General features: G+C 34.0%; 1 non-coding gene and 1 pseudogene across 1 annotated transcript in view; one reads left to right on the forward strand and one right to left on the reverse strand.

The window, feature by feature from the left end:
* LOC107498386 overlaps positions 1–18,509 on the reverse strand; it is a 973,375-nt gene that overhangs the window by 181,576 nt on the left and 773,290 nt on the right. The window lies entirely within an intron of this gene.
* On the forward strand, positions 2,889–3,007 carry LOC118604167 (annotated as a pseudogene).

Raw genomic sequence — 18,509 nt, forward strand, 5'->3', positions numbered from 1 at the left:
AAATGATAAAATGGCATTAATGACATATCTCTCAACAAGTACTTCAAGTGAAAAAAAGATTAAGTGTTCCAATCAATAGATAGCGTAGCTGAATGAAAACAAAAACAAGATCCTTACGTAGGCTTACATAAGAGACTCACTTCAGATCAAAAGACATATACAGACTGAAAGTAAAGGGATAGAAAATATATCTTATGAAAATGAAAAAAAAAATCTGGAGTAGCAATATTTATACGAGATAAAATAGACTTTAAAACACAGGCTATCATAAGAGACAAAAAAGGACCCAGTAAACTCACTTTTGAATATTTATCTGAAGAAATTCAAAATACTAATTTGAAGGGACATGTGCATCCATATGTTCATTGCAGCTTTATTAAGAATAGGCAAGATATGGAGGGAATCCGTTATCCGTCAATGGATGATGGATAAAGAAGAATTGGTATACATATACAATGGAATATTACTCAGTCATAAAAACAAAAAACAAACAAACAGACAAATAAATAAATAAATAATAAAATAAAAAAACCTTGCCATCTGCAACAACATGGATGGACCCAGAGGGTATTAAACTGAGCAGAGTAAGTAAGACGGAGAAAGACAAATGCCATATGATTTCTCTTGCATGTAGAGTCTAGAGAACAAAATTAACAAAACAGAAACAAACTTATGTGACACAGAGCACATTTTGAGGGTTGTCAGGTGGGAGGGGTATTGGCAGGGTAGGTATGAAAGGGGGAAATAATTGAGAAGTACAAATTGGTAGTTATGAAATAATCATGGGGATGTAAAGTATAGCATAAGGAATACAGTCAATAATATTGTAATAACTATGTATGGTGTCAGATGGGTACTAATTATATAAATGTCTAATCACTATATTGTATACTCGAAACTAATATAATATTGTATGACTGTTATAATTTAAAAATAAAAAATATTAAGAGAAAATAATAGCTATATCTGTAGTTATGCAACCCCACTTCTCAAATGCTGCAAGACATTCCAAAACCAAAATTATCTGTCAGCAGATGAGGTAACAGATAATGAGCACCAATTTTTACTGGAACATATGGCATACATTGAGAATTAAAAAAATGGTGTTTGGTAATATTTTAACTGAATGAGGTGCTGTACTAATGAAAGTATAAAGTAAAATATAAAATATAAAAAAGCATAAAAACATATGTTGTATGATATGTCCAGAATAGACAAATTCATATAAAGAAAAACTAGAACAGTGATTGTTAAAGGTTGGGAGTAGGGTACAAGATAGATATAAGATTTCATTTTGGGGTAATAAAAATATTCCAAAATGAGTTTCACAATTCTGTATATACTAAACACAATCGAATTGGCTGTACTGAACTTATATACCATGATAATTTTATGGTATGAAAATTATATCTCATTAAAATTATAATAAAAATATAGAGAAAATATTAATATAATAGCAAAATAATTCTTAGTAATATTAAATTCTAAAACATAACAAAAATATTTTTAAAGCACTAAGAGAAAATTGTACAAAAAACTACCCAGAGTAACACAAAATAAAGATTTTTAGAGGCTATCAGAGTTTATCTATCTTGAATTTCTACTGCAAAAAACAATTGTTCTTTAATAAAGAGAAAAATGAATCTAGTATAAAAGGATTCCAACAAGGATGATGGATTTATGACTGATTGTAAAAAGTCCTATAAAATAATCCATTGGGATATACAATGAAAAATGAATGCTATTCATAATAGCAACAATGTCTCCGAGGTAGTTAGAAATAAACTTAGAAGGTGTGTAAGATCATTATTGATAAAACATATAGATAAATAGATATAAAGATATTCATAGAAGAAATTCTAAATACAACAAACAATACTTCATGTTAATGAGTGAGAGGACTCAATTTTATGATGATAAAATTGTCTCTTAAAGTAATTAATAATTACAATGCAAATTCAATAAAAATTCCAGCAAGACTTTTCATAAAACTTGACAAATTTATCAAAAATTTAATTGAAAAACTAGAGGCCAATAATAAATAACATTGACAAAGAAAAGAATTTGTCTTATCTGATATTAGGATATATGATTAACCTGTAATAAGTATGATAATGAAAGAGGTAAAACAATAAATAACAAAGGAAAAGATAGATAGCTCACAAATGAACACCCCTGTGTAGAATATTGATATGTGATAAAGGTAATAATAAATAAAGTTTGAAAAATATAAAATAACATCCTTTATTGTTAATCTCCTAAAAACCTATATGAGTGATGACCATGAAGGACGGCACCATGTTTTGTTGTTGTTGTTGTTGTTGTTGTTGTCGTCGTTGTTTGTTTGTTTTAATGGAGAGATTAGAGGAATATAATAATTAGAGGAATACATGCAGAAAGCTTCACATAACTGCAATTTTTTAATCTCTTAAATAATTCTTATTAAGTAAATATAGTAAATTTTTAATTTAGTTTTAAGTATACAGTACATTGGTTAGACATCTATATAGTTCATAAAATGATCCCCCCAATTGCACCCTCCTTCCCCTGACCCTCTACCTAGCCAACTTATTAATGCTAACTGCATTCCCTATGCTGTGCTCCCCATCCCCTTGACCATCCATCAGCTACTAATTTGTACTTCTTTATCTCTTAGATTCTGTATATAAGTGAAATCATATAGTGTTTATCTTTCTCTGTCTAACTTAAATACCTTCTAAGTTCATCAAAGCAAATCTTTGTCCATCCCCTTCTTTTTCATATGTAGGGGTCTTGTTTTCTTATCCTTAATTCTTTTCCGTTTAAGGTACTTATTGATAGCAATGTAGTTGTTACCATTCTTTATTCCTGTTTTTGATACATGTTATTTCTTCTTAAAGAAGTCCCTAGTCTATGGCCATGCTACCTTGAACAAGCCCTATCCCATCTGATCTCAGAAGCTAAACAGTGTTGGGTCTGGTTACTACTTGGATGGGAGACCACCTAGGAAGACCAGGTACTGTAGGCATAAAAAAATTAAAAAAAAAATAAGAGATTGTAAGCTGACAAGGTCCTTGCAATCTGTGAGGTCAACCAAGGGTTGCCCTGCCTAAAAAAATAAATAAATAAATAAATAAATAAATAAATAAATAAATAAATAAATAAATAAAAGATGTCCTTCCAACATTTCCTGTACTACGGGTTTAGTGGCGATAAATTCTTTTAGCTTATTTTTGTCTGGGAAGCTCTTTATCTGTCCTACAACTCTAAATGATAGCTTTGCTGGATAAATTTTTCTGGTTGTAGATCCTGGGTTTTCATCCTGTTGAATATTTTTTGCCAAGCCCTTCTGTTCTGCATAGTTTCTTTTGAGAAATCAGCTGCCAGTCTTATGGGTGTTCCCTTATATGTAATTATTTGTTTTTGTCTTGCTGCTTTTAATATTCTTTCTTTGTATTTAACCTTTGGCGTTTTAATTATGATGTGTCTTAGTGTGGGTCTCTTTGGGTCCCTGATTTTTGGAATTCTCTGAGCTTCCTAGAGTTTTATGTTCATTTCTTTCTCCAGGTTAGGAAAGTTTTCCATCATTATTTCTTCAAACAGTTGTTTGACATCTTGATTTTCTTCAGTTACGCCAATCAGACAAATATTTGGAGCCTTAACAGTGCCATATATTCTCTTTAAATTATTTTTATAATCTCAGTATCTTTTTTCTCACCATTCTGATTCAGTGTCCTTAGCTTTCCTGTCCTGTAGATAGGGCATTTGATACTGTTCTTTATTCACTTTGTTTATTTCTTTGTTTATTCAATTTAATATACTTCTCATCTCAGATAATGCATTTTTCCTTTCAGACTAGTTGCTTTTATAATTTCCATTTTCATTTTTATGTTTTTTTCTCTCCATTGAAGTTCTCACTGAATTTATCTACACTTCCAAAACGTTCATCGAGCATCTTTATAATGTGTTTTGAACTCAGCATCTGTTAGATTACTTGACTCTATTATATCTGGATCTCTGTTCTATTCTCTCTTATAGTTTCTGCTTCTTTGTCTTCCCATTTTGGCTGCCTTTCCGTGTCTGTTTCTATGTACTAAGCAAAGATCCTAAGTGTCTCAGTCTTATTAGTGTGGATTTGTGAAGTAGGTGTTCAGTGGCACAGTCCTGAGAGGGGTTCAGCTGCATGCCAAACTTAGCTCAAGCCTCTACCCCTCTAGGGTCACCTGTTGATTCAACAAGCAATCTGCAGATTTTGCGCTTACAGTCGCCTCAAAAGGCCACACCAGAAACCGAGGCCAGCTGCCTCCTCCAGTGTGAGTGTCAGCAAGGAGCCTGACTTGCTGAGGATACATCTGGATGTGGCTTGAATGGGGCCGTGAGTTGGGGGAGGCGGGTTTCAGGAAATCCTCTGGGTGGAGCGACCTCTGTTAAAGAGTTTGATGACGTCACAGCCATGGAGGCACTGTTTCCAGCCACTAGGAAGGGGGAGGGCTCAATAAGGAACCATGGATACCGCTGGCACTTCTGTACCAGGTCCTCACTCCGACAATATCTCCTTTAAGTCCCTGGTGCCCCCTGTGCGCAGTTGAAGCGCATTGGTGCTCAGAGTGAGCAGGTCCATCACTGCAAAAATCTGCTCATGGACCCAGACCCTTTAAAAGGCGTCTGCTGCTGCCGCTTCTGCAGCCACAGCCTCCGTCTTATTCAGCCGCTCAAGACAAGACTGGGCAGCCCACATTCTCACCCCATCTTACCTTCTGCCATTGTGGGGTGATATTTTGGCTTTCTCCCTAGTTGTACAGCTTGTTCTTCCCAGGTGATTTTTCCTTGCTGCTACTCCTTTTTTCCACCACAACTTTGATTTGGTTGCCAGAGAGATGAACAGAGCCTCTATCATCTACATCATTTTTTTTACTCTTTCAATTATAGTAAAATTTTAACATTTGATAAATTAGGTTGTGAGTGTACTTACATACTTCCGGTGAAGACTAAGTAAAATAACATACTTATATACTTAAAATTACTGGTTAAAACTAGGATCTTCAGACACAGTATTTTCTCCTTTCTCCTTTTGGATGTCAGATATTTTATTCTCTTTTGGTACAGAACATCAAGGAAGCTCTAGTCGTGTCTTACCTTTAAATAATTCTATTTGCTGACAGTAATAACATAAGTTTAACCAAAGACTTCTCCTAGTGAATAATTTCAGGCTTTCTTACTCTCAAAGAAGCCTCAAAAACAATTCTAGATTCTTTCATTTCAACCAAAATGAAAATAACAAACACAGAATGTATAAATACAATGGCTCTTGTTCGAGCAACTTTGTAAATTTCTTTCATAGAAAATACTCTTAAAATTCTTAAAGGAATTTTCAACTCTGTTTCTTTAGCTATATTCTTTAATCTGTGATTCTATGTCATAAGAATAAGGGTATTTTCCTTAATTGCAGTTTGTTATGGCCTGGAGTGGCCTTTGACAAGAAAATGGTGACATACCCAAGTGGTTCTCCCCTGCATTGTAGCCTGTACAAGTTGAGCTCAGAATTCAAAACAATCAGTGATGTGGAATAGTCTTGACATTTGTATTAAAGTTTTGACATTCAGATATATTGATATTAATTCTTCATTTCTATGTACTGAAAAGGGAATGGTAACAGATGAGACAAAGCAATGCCATGTGGACTCTAGGGAGCTGCAAAACACCAGGGGTACAGAAGAAGCCTAAGCCTGGATTTGAAGGCACAGATGGATAATGTCCATGGGGACAGAAGAAGCTGTCAGGCTCATTTGAGAAGAAAAATAATAAAACGACACAGATAGTATATCTGTTATATTTGCCTGTGCCCATAAAGTAACTTTTTACTGCTCAAAATGCCCTCTGTAACTTCTAAGTCCTAGAAGATTCATACTCTTTTTCCAAGGTGCATCTCCTACACAAACTATTCCCTATTTACATGGACATTGTAATTGCTTTCTTTATGAATTCATAACATGCTAAATTCACACAGAGTCTTTAAAATGGATTACTAAGAAGTACTTTGTTAGGTAATGAGAATAAAGTTGTGAATGTGACACACTTATGCCCTTACAAGCTAGTAAGAAACATAGCTAAAATAATCGGCCACTGCACTAGGTTATAATACATGCTATGGTGTAAGAAATAAAGAGGCCGAAAAATCAATATGGAATCACCTAATTTTGAGGGTAAAGAACAGCTGTAGACTGAGTTCTGAAATTTGAGCAGAATAAGTAAATATACAAAAAAGTTGTGCGTGTGTGTGTGTGTGTGTGTGTGTAGAAGAGATGGCTAGAGAAGAGTGGATTTGGGTGTTTCAAGCAAAAGGAACAACAAGAACGTAGTTCTAAAGATCGGAAAAGTATGGCACATCTAAAAAATCAAAAGCAATTCTGACTGGCTTGTTTGAAGTACAAGAAGATATATCAGGAGAGCTGAAACTAGTGAAGCAAGCAGGGTGGAGATGAGAAGAGTAATTGAAAACCACTGTAATTACATTTGCAAGTTTTTTGTTTTGTTTTGTTTTGTTTGTCCTGATGCATCCATCCATTCCTCCCTTCTTTAAATGACAGAAACCTGGTTTTTATTTTCTTATAGTGCATGTACTTCCAGAAAGACTTACTCTAATACATCTTTCAAGGAAAAAGAGTGAGAAAAAGCTCAACCAGATTTACTACTCAGAGTTCATTTTAGACAAAGCTATGTAATCAGAATTAAATCGAAGGCTTTTAAACTTTTTGCTTGATATCTCCATGTGTTTTGAAGGGTCAGGCGGGATGTAAGGATATTTTTCTTGCCTATGGGTATGACCTGAATATGATAGCCCATGAAAACTTGCAACCATCTTATAAACACTATGAGAGAGCCAACAATAAGAAGCAGTCAAGAGACAGATTCTGGCTCTGTGGCTTGAATTTCAAATAAAGGCTTCTCTGATGCCTCTGAACTTTATAGTTACATAAGTCAAAACACAAGCTTTAATTTTTTAAATTGTGTTTTCTGTTATATGCAGCACAGAGTCCTAACTGATAGAGCCAGATTAGGAGCACTGATTTTATCTAAGATGGATGAAAGATTTTTAAGTGGAGACTAACAAGAATGTGTACTCTAGAAAGACAGACTTGACTTCTGGTGTGGACAAAATAGCATAGACTCATTCTTTATACCTCCTCTCTGAGTACAACTATAGACCCTAATAATAACATAACATAACAGGCAACCATAAGAAGTTTCTGAAAGATGAAACACTGTGTTTCAACATCTTCCAAATCTCGCCCACTCCCCATACCAGCAGATCAAATCCTGGCATCCTCCAAACCTGAAACCAGCAAGATAACACCGCGCAGGCAGCCCTCTTCCTCCCTAGATTGAACTGGAGTCCTGCAAACAAGAGGCCAAGGGAAGTGCTAACTGCTCCTGAGGCTGGAGTTTCTTCCCTCCTCCCTCCCCTGCAGAGTTTCTTCCCTCCTCCTCCCAGGCAGCCCAAAAGCTTAGGCAGAGATTAAGCAAGAGCCCATAGACAACCAGAGGTGAGGGAAATTGCTCTCCCAGGGTGTAGAGAGCAGAGAAGTCTAGTCTGGGGAAGCACTTTCTGCCTCACGGACAGTACCAACAGGAATCAGCAAAAGACCTGGTGACATGGGCAAACTAAGAAATTGAAAATAGCATCTCAATAGCTCTCAAAATGACATTGTAGTTAGAACTAAAACTTCAAAAAATAGGTCAGTATCTGCACAATAAACATAAAAAGCATAATTGCTTGCTAAAATAGGATACAGAGTCTCCCAACATAATAACCAAAATGTCTAGGTTATAATCAAAAAGCACTTGTCATGCCAAGAACCATGGATGAAAAAGGAAAAAGATACCACACTGAGATGACACAGTTGTTAAAATTATTTGACAAAGAGTATAAAGTACCTATCATAGTCCAATTATAAAATAGATGTCACTAAAAATTGAAAATATAAAAATTAAAATTATGGAAATGAAAAATGCAATAACCAAAATGTTAAAAGTCACCGAAGGACTCAACAGCAGAATAAACACAGTCTAAGAGGATCAGTTAGCTTGAAGACAGAATAGAAAGATATCTTTGCCTATAAATTAAAGATTAGCAGGACTAAAGGTTGGTTGGAATATTATAGTAATAATCCCATGAGAAGGAATGGTGGTCTGAAATGAGGTAGTAGCAACAAAGAAAAAAAAAATTTTGAGGTGATTTGGATGGAATATCAAAAAAAAACTCAGTGATTTAGTTGCACATTGGTGTTAAGTAAAAGGGAAAATCAAAGATGAATCCCAAATTGGCTTAGGCAACAGAGTAAAGCAAAACGAGTTTGGGAGAATAAAATAAATCATGAGTGCAGTTTAGGATATTCTTCATTTATGGTGCTGTTGAGCTGGATGAGTTAAAATGTCACTCACATATGTTATATAATTGATTTCTCTATTGAATCAGGAGATGCTAGATTAGCACCTCACATGTAGCAGGTATTAACAAGTTTTGTCAGTGAAGGAATGAATGTTTATTTCCTCTAAATTCTAAGATCATTTTTCCTGCAGCACGAACCAGGTTAGGCAGACAAACTCACACTACTGCCACACTTCCAAAGACCAGTTAGACTGCTGGGATCACAAGAGTCCACAGGTAAATGAGCCACGCCAGTAAATGTGGGATGTTTTGCATATCTCAGAATGAAACCCAAGCTCAGCAACTGTAGTATTCATTATTTAAATCCAGGCATTACAAGCCAGAGAATAAAACACTGCTTTTATTTTATATCTTCTTTTTAATTTTTTGACATTTGAAAATATTTTGTTTTTTAACATTCGAAAGAACACTTCACTCATCATATGACTGAATTAGACTATCAGAGAAAGTTCATCAATAATATATCATATTTTATCTCAGTATTTCTATTTTCCCCAAGATTAATGACTTGTTTGAGGAAAAAAAAAATAATAACGCTGGGAGGAAAGTGTACCAGATTCTGAAATGTTAATCCATCTGGCACACTTCGTTTTACCCTAATTCGCCACAATTAGATATATTGAGATTCTTGCATGATCTTTCACTGCTATCCAGGAGACACGTATAAATCTTTGGATCATCAATTCAAAAAATTTTGCCCTACAATTAGCAGGATATTAGTCCTTCTGCTAGACCAGGCTCTCAGGGAATCTATGCCAATGTCTGACCTAATACCTTAGGAAGCAGTCACTTATTTCTTTTATCCTTCATTCCCATAAATGTCTCACTGGAGAGACCCAAACTCCATTTTCTCTAGAGCTCTTGAATATTTCACCATGGTACCCAAAGGAGAATTCTAATTTCTAATTCGGCTAGCCCCAGGAAAAACAAAGAATTTCCAAATAGCTCTTCTCTTAAGAATAGTAATGATCTCAACCTCTATTCCTTCTAAATCTGTTCTGCCTTTCTCAAATTATGGCCTACTTAGTGTCCACTTAGTGTCCATTCTGAGAATGCTTGCCTGGAATATGTTCAAATTGTCAAAAACACATTCCTAGTGTTTGTTTCTTTCCGACTCTTGTTTGAGGTCTTCATGTCTTCCCTTGGCACTTTCTGCTTCAAGAATGTCCTTCAGCTCATCTGGCAGAGGAACCTAAGCCACCTTCTAAAGGAAACATTCTGACACAAACCAGGGGTTCCATTTGGGTTAGTCATTTTAGAAGATCATCATCATATTAGACATTTGCAGCAAAATGTTTTCTTGGAGTAGAACTTAGAGTAAACATGTGATTTTTTCCACATTATGGTTTTGATAGAGGGATTACCACTGTGAATAATGTTTTATAAGCAATGCTTAGATTTTTGATACACCCACCCATTTTTCTAAAGCACCTGAGCAGAAAGAAACAAATGAATGTTTTGAGAGGCTTTTCTAAATCATTATAACTATTAAAATTTAAAACTTTCACATTCATAATTTAATGTAGTTAAAATACTATGCATATTCATGCTGCTATATAATTTTCATATTTTAAAAAGGATGTAAATAAAACAGGAATAATATAACGACTCATCGTTATTCCATTCATTAAAGAACCAGAGTTCATGATTGCTTTATATAGACTTATATCCTATTCTAGGTGCAGAATGTTTCAATTTTTAAAAATCCTGATATTGCTAAATTACAATCTCTGGATTAGAACTGGAGGCTGGGTCTGTATCTGCTCTTTACTTCCTTTTGAAGAATAAATATCTGTCAAGGTCAACAATCCAGCTCACATATATCCTAAATAAATATCACAGTGGTAAGAACTATTTTACTATTACATTATATATAAGGAAAATATATTCCAAAATATCTTTCACTATTGAAATTTTTTTTCAAAATTCAGAAAATTATATAATGTTATTTTAAAATTGACAGTTGTTATGATTTGAATGTTTGTGATCCCCCATCCCCAAATTTACATGTTGAATCTTAATGTGAAATGTGATGGTATTAAGAGACGGGGCCTTTAGGAGGTGTTTAAGTCATGAGGGTGGAGTTCTATTGAAAAGTTTAATGCTTTATAAAAAAACTCACAGTATTCCTCAGCCCCTTCAACTATGTAAGGACACAACTAGAAGTCTGCAACCCGAGAGAAGACACTACAATGATGTTTGCTCCCTGATCTTGAACTTCCAGCCTCCAAAATGTAAGAAGTAAATTTATGTTTTTTATAAGTTACCAGTCTGTGGTATTTTTCTACAGCAGCCTAACTGGACAAAGACAACAGTCACAACTCATTCAGCTCAGAATACATTAGAATGCACATTTAAAATTTAAGCCAAATGAATGCACATTTAAAATTTAAGCCAAAAGCTCTTTGGAAAGTTATAAGCCAATATCGGTGGCAAGTATGTAAACAGAGATTTAGAATATATGGAACATAAGTTTCTGTACTTGTGTTTGAGGTACTCTAAGGTAAAACCATGAAGAAAGAAACCATGTTCCAATTATGTAATATCCTAGCGTGTTATGCATCAAAAATGAGAATTATCTCAAAAAAAAAAAATAAAACCTATAATTCTTGGTAATGATAATCAAATATCCAAAGATATTTATTTCCATTTTCTCTATGTGTTAAAATGTTCAGAATAATCTAAATACAATTTAGAGCATTTCATCTTTAGTTCTCAAATACTGACAAATATGATTTAAAAAAGTACTTCTTCAATTTTGATGGTTAGAATGTCAGTTTTATTAGTGATTGCTTCTTAAAGTATAGGATCTTAAATACATTTAAGACAACAGTTATACACATGTTTCATTCTGTTCCCGGGTGAAAATGCTTGAGAGTTAAGTTTAAATTTGAGAGTGAACTTGAATTTTAGAAATGTAGGTATTCAACAGCAAAAGCCATTTGCAATCTTCCAACATGAATTTACTGTCAAAAACCTTTGTCTTTGTTTGAAATGGTTTAAGAATATAGAAAATCTATTTTAATCAGATGAAAGAGATACAATGGAATTCCATTTAAAACAGAGTGAAGCAATTTATATCATTAAAATACATCAATCACATTAATAGCTATTAATAAAAAATAGTTTTAAACAAATGCGTTGTATGCACAAATTCAGAGAATGATGCCAGGTACTATGGGTTAAAATATATATATTTGATCTGGATGCTTGAAAAGATGTGAATCTGCAATAACCTGTTGCCAAGTGAGTTATAAACAGGGAATTTAAAATCTCTAGAATAATTTCTGCTTAAAGATAGGGAATTGACTACATCTATATGTTTTCTTTCCTTCCTGAGACCCAACAAATGTAAGTATAAAAATCAACTGGTTATAAATCTATAACAAACATGAAATTGGTAAAGAACTGTCAGGGTATAAGAAATGTCTACAGATTCTGGAAGGCAAAAAGTCCATAGAAAAGCAAGTTAACTATTGCTCCGTAATGGAGAAAGTGGCAATGTGCCACACAATTAAGAAGTGAGACAGCATCTTCAGTAAAACCACAGACAGAATTGGGACTAAAAAAGTGCCTGGCACACAGGAGAGTATGGGGAAGACCTGTAACAAAACATAATTGTGGAGGGCGAGGGGTAAATACCATGCATGGAACTGGAAACATGCCCAACTCTGTTTTCTGACTGCTGACTCAGAAGAGTCAACAGCCAAATCTGTAACCCTTACACAGATGGGAAGGCAATTCTATAGAGAAATTGTTGACACCAATGACATCTGACATATGGGAGCATCCAGAATGACACCAACTCCAAGTCAAGAATCCTAAAATGAAGACCCCAAGGTGACCAGAACTACACACTTACAAAGAGCTCCAACTGAGCTTCTCATGCCTTGCTCTCAAACATAAACAGAGGGTGTATGTGTGAGAGAGAGATGATTCACAGAGATCACAGAGATTATTCATAGAAAATAAGAAAGTATCAAATTAGCAGTAGTAATATCCTTAGAGATATTCAAAAAAAGTATCATTAATTTAATGCGGTAAAATTCATGGGGAAAGAAATAATCAGTGTACCTGAAAGATTTCTTAGAGAATTAAATGTGTTTAAAATAAAGTGATTAAATTGTGTTTAATCTTAGAGATTAAAATGTGTTTAAAATAAAAAGAATTATTAGGAGAAGGAACATAAGGAAATCTGCCTATAAAAAAGGAAAATAGGCAGATTGAGAAAAAATACCAAAAAAAAATTTAGAAAATCAATCCAGGACGTTCAATAGCCAACCAACAGAAATTTAAGAATGAAAAACATAAAATAAAAGCTGTAGAGAAGAAAATTAACCAGAAAATAATAAAATATGTTTCACAGAGCAGAAACATTCAAATCTCTAAATTATAAGAATCCATCAAATGTAATTTAAAAATACCCCAGCAAGCATTATAATAGAATAAAGCATAATCACACACACTAGTACTCAATAAATGTCTGCCCCTTCTTTAGCCAAAAGAGGGAAAACAAAGCTCTGAACAGGAACACAAGAAAATCAGAAAATGACATCTGCACCATAGGACAACAGTGATGCTATATCCCAGGAGGACTGCTGTCCAACAGATTGAGAGGGGCAGAAGAATTGCTGGAGACAGAGCGCTACAGGAGAAAATGAAAATAACTGGTCACTAGGGATGCTGGAGATGTGGGAAATAACAGACCTGTTTGAAACTTCAGAAAACCCAAAAGCTCTACATAAAGTAAATACTCTACTTGGCTTTGCAGTAGACAATATATTAGCACAACAGGTGAATACGCGCCACATTTCTAAAATGTACCCATAAATATGGTAAGGAGACATGATGAGAGTTACAGAACATTTAAGTGTTAGCAACAAAAAGCAGAAATGAGAAGACAGAAAAGCAGAGGAAAGATGAAGAAAAAGATAAGTTGCTAATATCATTATTTAATAAAGTGAGTAGTCAAATGTACAATCTGAATGATAAATATATTTATTCACATTAATATATACTACATGTATACACACATTTTACCTTTTTCCAGCTTTATTGTGTTAAGAATGACAGATAAAATTGTATATAACTAAAGTATACAGTTTGCTATTTTGATATATTGTGAAATAATCAACACAATCAAGGTAATTAATATATTCATCATTTCATGTAGTTAACTATTTTTCGTGGTTGTCTGTGTGGTAAAAACACAATGAATAAGTTCTGGATATCTAAGTACAGCAATGTGCCTATAGTTAATGATACTGTATTCTATATTTGAAACTTGCTAAGAGGGTCATATTAAGTTTTCTCATATATTTTTCTTTAATTACATGAAGGCTATCAGTGGATTACTTGATATAAATTTATTATCAGAGTAAGAGGTTATGAAGAGCTTTACTAAAAGAAAACTATATCCCTGTTCCTAGTCCCCAACTCCACCATCAAGACCATATTATTGGTATGGGATAAGGGGGAGGATGTCACGCTAAAACATTTAGATCTATATTTAAATCAGCTGCTATCCTATTAACCAACCTCAAGCAAATTATGAAATCTGTTCTCATCTTTAAACTACACTATTGCTAAGGTTAATTTCCATTCAATGTAAGCAACTCTGGAAGAAAATATATAATGAGTGTCATTTTTCTAAATCTTTAGTTGTGGTCATTTTGTTCATGTTTAGCCTTTTCAATCTTCAGTATCTGCATTAAAAGTCAGCTTCACAATAAAAATGAAAGGTCCATTGAAAAACAAAACAAAAACATAGCAACAAATGTTTTTCCTGTTTTGGAAAGTAGTTGTTGCCTGCCATTTACTTTTGTATATTCACAATAAAATTTTTTAAAGTAAATTTTGATTCACTGCCTATCAAGAAAATATCAACAAATGTATTAAAATAACTACTTTTAGCAAACTGTAAAGCCTTCATCATGCTTTGCTTCAGGAGTAATTTCACTGGAACCGTGGGCTCATATATCAGAAGAGCATTTAAAATGAGATTTTTGTTCAAAGAAATAGGCACATCAAAGCAATTGAATAGGAAGTAATCATGTCTAACTTCTACAAAGCAGTATTATCCTTTCTAAAATGAAAACCTTAAACACACAAAATCTGGATTGAAATCAAATCTTAAATTAAATTTTATTACTTAGAGATGACTTGCTATGTCAGTTAAGAGCTGACATTTCAAAATAATTTTAAAAATCATGTTCAGTTAGATGATATTTATTCATTCCACAAACTAAAATTCAACCTAAAAATCTTGCTGTATATTACAAGAAAGTAAACTTTTTACCCATACCATAATTGTTAGCGTTTTATCTCAGAATACTAAGTTCCTTCAATAATAATTTTCCCTCAGAGGAAACTGACATGAGGAAAAGAGAAGAATCAAATTAATTAATGAATTGTTATTTGGCATGGCTTTTTCTTTAACTTTATTGTGTCTTCCTTCCTGAAGCCCTGTCTTTCCAAATATTAAGGGAAATGTTTGTTATTTCCCCCAATAAGAAGTTATGATTTAATGAATGGTGATTTGTTTTAATTTCTGAGTCATTAACCCTTTATTTATTTAGTTAGTTAATTAATTTTTTTTTTTTTTAGGCGAAGCAACCCTTGGTTGACCTCACAGATTGTAAGAACCTTGTCAGTTTACAATCTCTTATTTTTTTTAACTTTTACGCCTATAGCACCTCATCTTCCTAGGTGGTCTCCCATCCAAGTGCTGAACAGACTCAACCCTGCTTAGCTTCTGCGATCAGATAGGATCGAGCTTGTTCAGGGCAGCATGGCCATAGACCCATTAGCATCCTTTAGTTTGTATTCCCTCACTACCTGTGAGGTCAAACAACTTGTTTTATTTTATTCTCCATGTATTTCTTTGCAATTTTTTTCCATTATAATTTCAACATTTGCATCATGCTAAAATATGACTCCCTTCCATCCAGATTATATTTTCAAATTGTTTTAATTACTTATGTTATATTTTTCATTTTATCATATGCAGAGCTTTAATTTCTTGAAATTTATTTCATGTAAATTGTGAGAAAAATGATCTGATTTTACTTTTTTGTTTACAAGTGGTTAGCAGCCCCAATATTAAATAATGTATTATTTTCTCAATAACTTAAAATAACACTCAAATTCTAATTTTTGTATGCACTGGGTTTTGTTCAGGAAACAGGAAAGATACTATTAATCATTTTTCTAACTTATTAAATAATTTGTGACTTTTCATGCATTTATTCTAATGAATTTTAAAATAGTTCATCAAGTCCATCCTCAAATTAAAAGTTTATTAAAATTGTATTGAATTTACCAATTTCTTTTGCAAACATCTCTCTCTTTACAGTATCGATAATCTGAAATTGGAGCAAACTGAACACAGTGGTAGGGAGTGTAATTTAAATGACACAGTCATATGTTATGTTTTCAAAACCAGGGACATGTTAGGACTCTTTTTTTGTTATAAAGCAATCTCTCTCAATCATTTTTCTATGTGCAAAATATTGTAAAAAGTGTATCCAGGGAGGGCCTACATTTTTAACACAAGTAGATACAGAAGCAAATACAGAAGTAGAGAGACAGATGTTCATTCTTTAACCAACAATGAAAAAAAAAAACTCTCTCTCTTTCTTCATTTATCTCTCCCTTTTCTCCCTCTGTTTCTCTCATAACACACAGCCAATAGTTGTGTGTGTGTGTGTGTTTTTTAAACATAGCTTCTGCAAATTTCTTCTAATATCTGTTATGGACTGCGTGTTTGTGTTCTCCCAACATTCATACCTTGATACCTTAATCCCCACCATGAACATAATTAAAGATGGGACTTTTTGGAGTAATTAGGCGATGAGGGGGAGGCCCTCATGATAGGATTAGTGCCCTCAGAAGAAGATACACCAGAGATCTTGCTTTTCTCCCTGTGAGGGTATAAGGAGAATGGTGCCTTCAGCAAACCAGAAAGAAAGCCTTCTCTAAAAACTGCATCTGCCAGCACTTTGATCTTGGACTTCCCAGACTCCAGAACTGTGAGGAGAAAAAATGTTTGCCATTTAGGACAGTGGTCCCCAACCTTTTTGGCACCAGGGACCAGTGTTCCTATAAGAATCTAATGTCTGATGATCTGAGATGGAGCTGAGGCAGTGATGCTAGCTCTGGAGAGTGGCTGCAAATACAAATGAAGCTTCACTCCCTTGCCCGCTGCTCACCTCCGATTATGTGGCCCAGTTCCTAACAGACCTCGGACTGGTACTGGTTCATGGCTTGGGGGTTGAGGACCCCTTGTTTAGAGTACCCAGTCTATGATAATTTGTTATAGCTGACTGAGTAGACTAAAACATTATCTTATAATTTCTATTCTTAGATTTTTCTGATTTTGTATTGTTCTTATAAAAGGAAACATTTTTTTCTATCATATCACAGTAGTCCCCTCTTATTCATGGTTTCATTTACCTTCATTCAACCATGGTCTGAAAATATTAAATGGAAAATTCTAGACATAAACAACTCATAAATTTTGAATTGTGCATCACTCTGAGTAGCATGAAGAAATCATGCACCATTCCACTCCATCCAGCCCAGGATGTGAAACATTCCTTTTTTGAGAGCAGAGGTTCCAAACTGGTGGGTTGTATACTGGTATCTGTCCAGGGCCTGTTAGGAACCAGCCCACACAGCAGGAGGTGAGTGGTGGGCAAGAGAGCTAAGCTTCATCTGTATTTGCAGCTGCTCCCCAGTGCTACCATTACCCCCTCAGCTCCACCTCAGATCATCAGGCACTAGATTCTCATAGGAGCACTGGTCCCTGGTACCAAAAGGTTTGTTTAGAGTATCCACGCTGTATATGCTACCCACCAGTTATTCACTTAGTACAGTCTTGGTTATAAGATTGACTGTCACGGTTCTCATAGTGTTTATATTCACATAACTCTTATTTTACTTAACAATGGCCTGAAAATACAAGTAGTGCTGCTGACAGTTTGAATATGTGAAAGGAAAGCTGTAGATTTTAGCACAAGTATGTATGTAAAGGAAAAAATATAGTTTGTATTTAGAATATATAGAGTTTGATACTATCTCTGGGTTTATGCATGCACTGGGGGTCTTTGCATATATCCCCTACGAGAAGATGGTGACTACTGTATATATTTTCTAGAAATATAATGTAACACATTCAAGTTGCATATAAAATTTTAAATTTTCTAGTAGCCACATTAAAAAGGAACTCATGATTTAATTTTGTTAATATATTTAATTCAATGTATCCACATTTGCATAATTTCAAAATATAATCAAAATGTAGAAAGTTGAAAGAGATTTTATTTTTTTATATGCTAAGTCTTTGAATTCCAGTATGTATTTTATACTTATAGTAGCTATATTTTGCATGCCTGATAGCCACATGTAGCTAGTGGCTACCATGCTGGACAGCTCAGATATAAGAAATGAAATGATTTTTATAAGAAGATTTTATAAGTATTCCACCACATTGAACATACAAAATATATCTAATTGCTTCCTATTTATCTTGGCCTTTCCAGGTAGAAAAAAATTAAACATATATATTGACAATGTTCTTTATTCTTATATTAATTGCTTTGGCTATTGTGGATACTGTGGTTTCTGTTCTAGACCCACAACAAAGTAAGTATAGCAAGTGTATCATAATCTTTTTCTTGGTGGAGGGTTTACCTTCAAGGATCTTGCCTTTGATGTGTAAAAAACACATCTACGAAGCACAATAAAATGAAGTATGCCTATACTTATTTACAATGAGCCTTACATGGCCATGCCATAATAAACTTTTAATGTACTCCAAGATTCATTCTCTCTATATGATCAGTTTTTGTGTTCCTCAAGTCTCAGGTAGGTGTGGTTATCCGTTGATCAGTACAGATGATACTCGATGGGCAAGAATCAAGTACCACAAAAAAACATGTTTTTTAGTGTATAAATGCTATGATTTACAGAGAACATGTTGGCAATAACTTATTGTAAGAACCAAATGCAACTTAGGCACTCATTTTAAAATTAAGACAGGCATTTCTGGACCTTGTAAGATTGAATACATCCAAAATGT

Source organism: Rousettus aegyptiacus, unplaced genomic scaffold (genome assembly GCF_014176215.1).
Source record: "Rousettus aegyptiacus isolate mRouAeg1 unplaced genomic scaffold, mRouAeg1.p scaffold_m13_p_6, whole genome shotgun sequence".
Classification (NCBI taxonomy): Eukaryota; Metazoa; Chordata; class Mammalia; order Chiroptera; family Pteropodidae; genus Rousettus; species Rousettus aegyptiacus.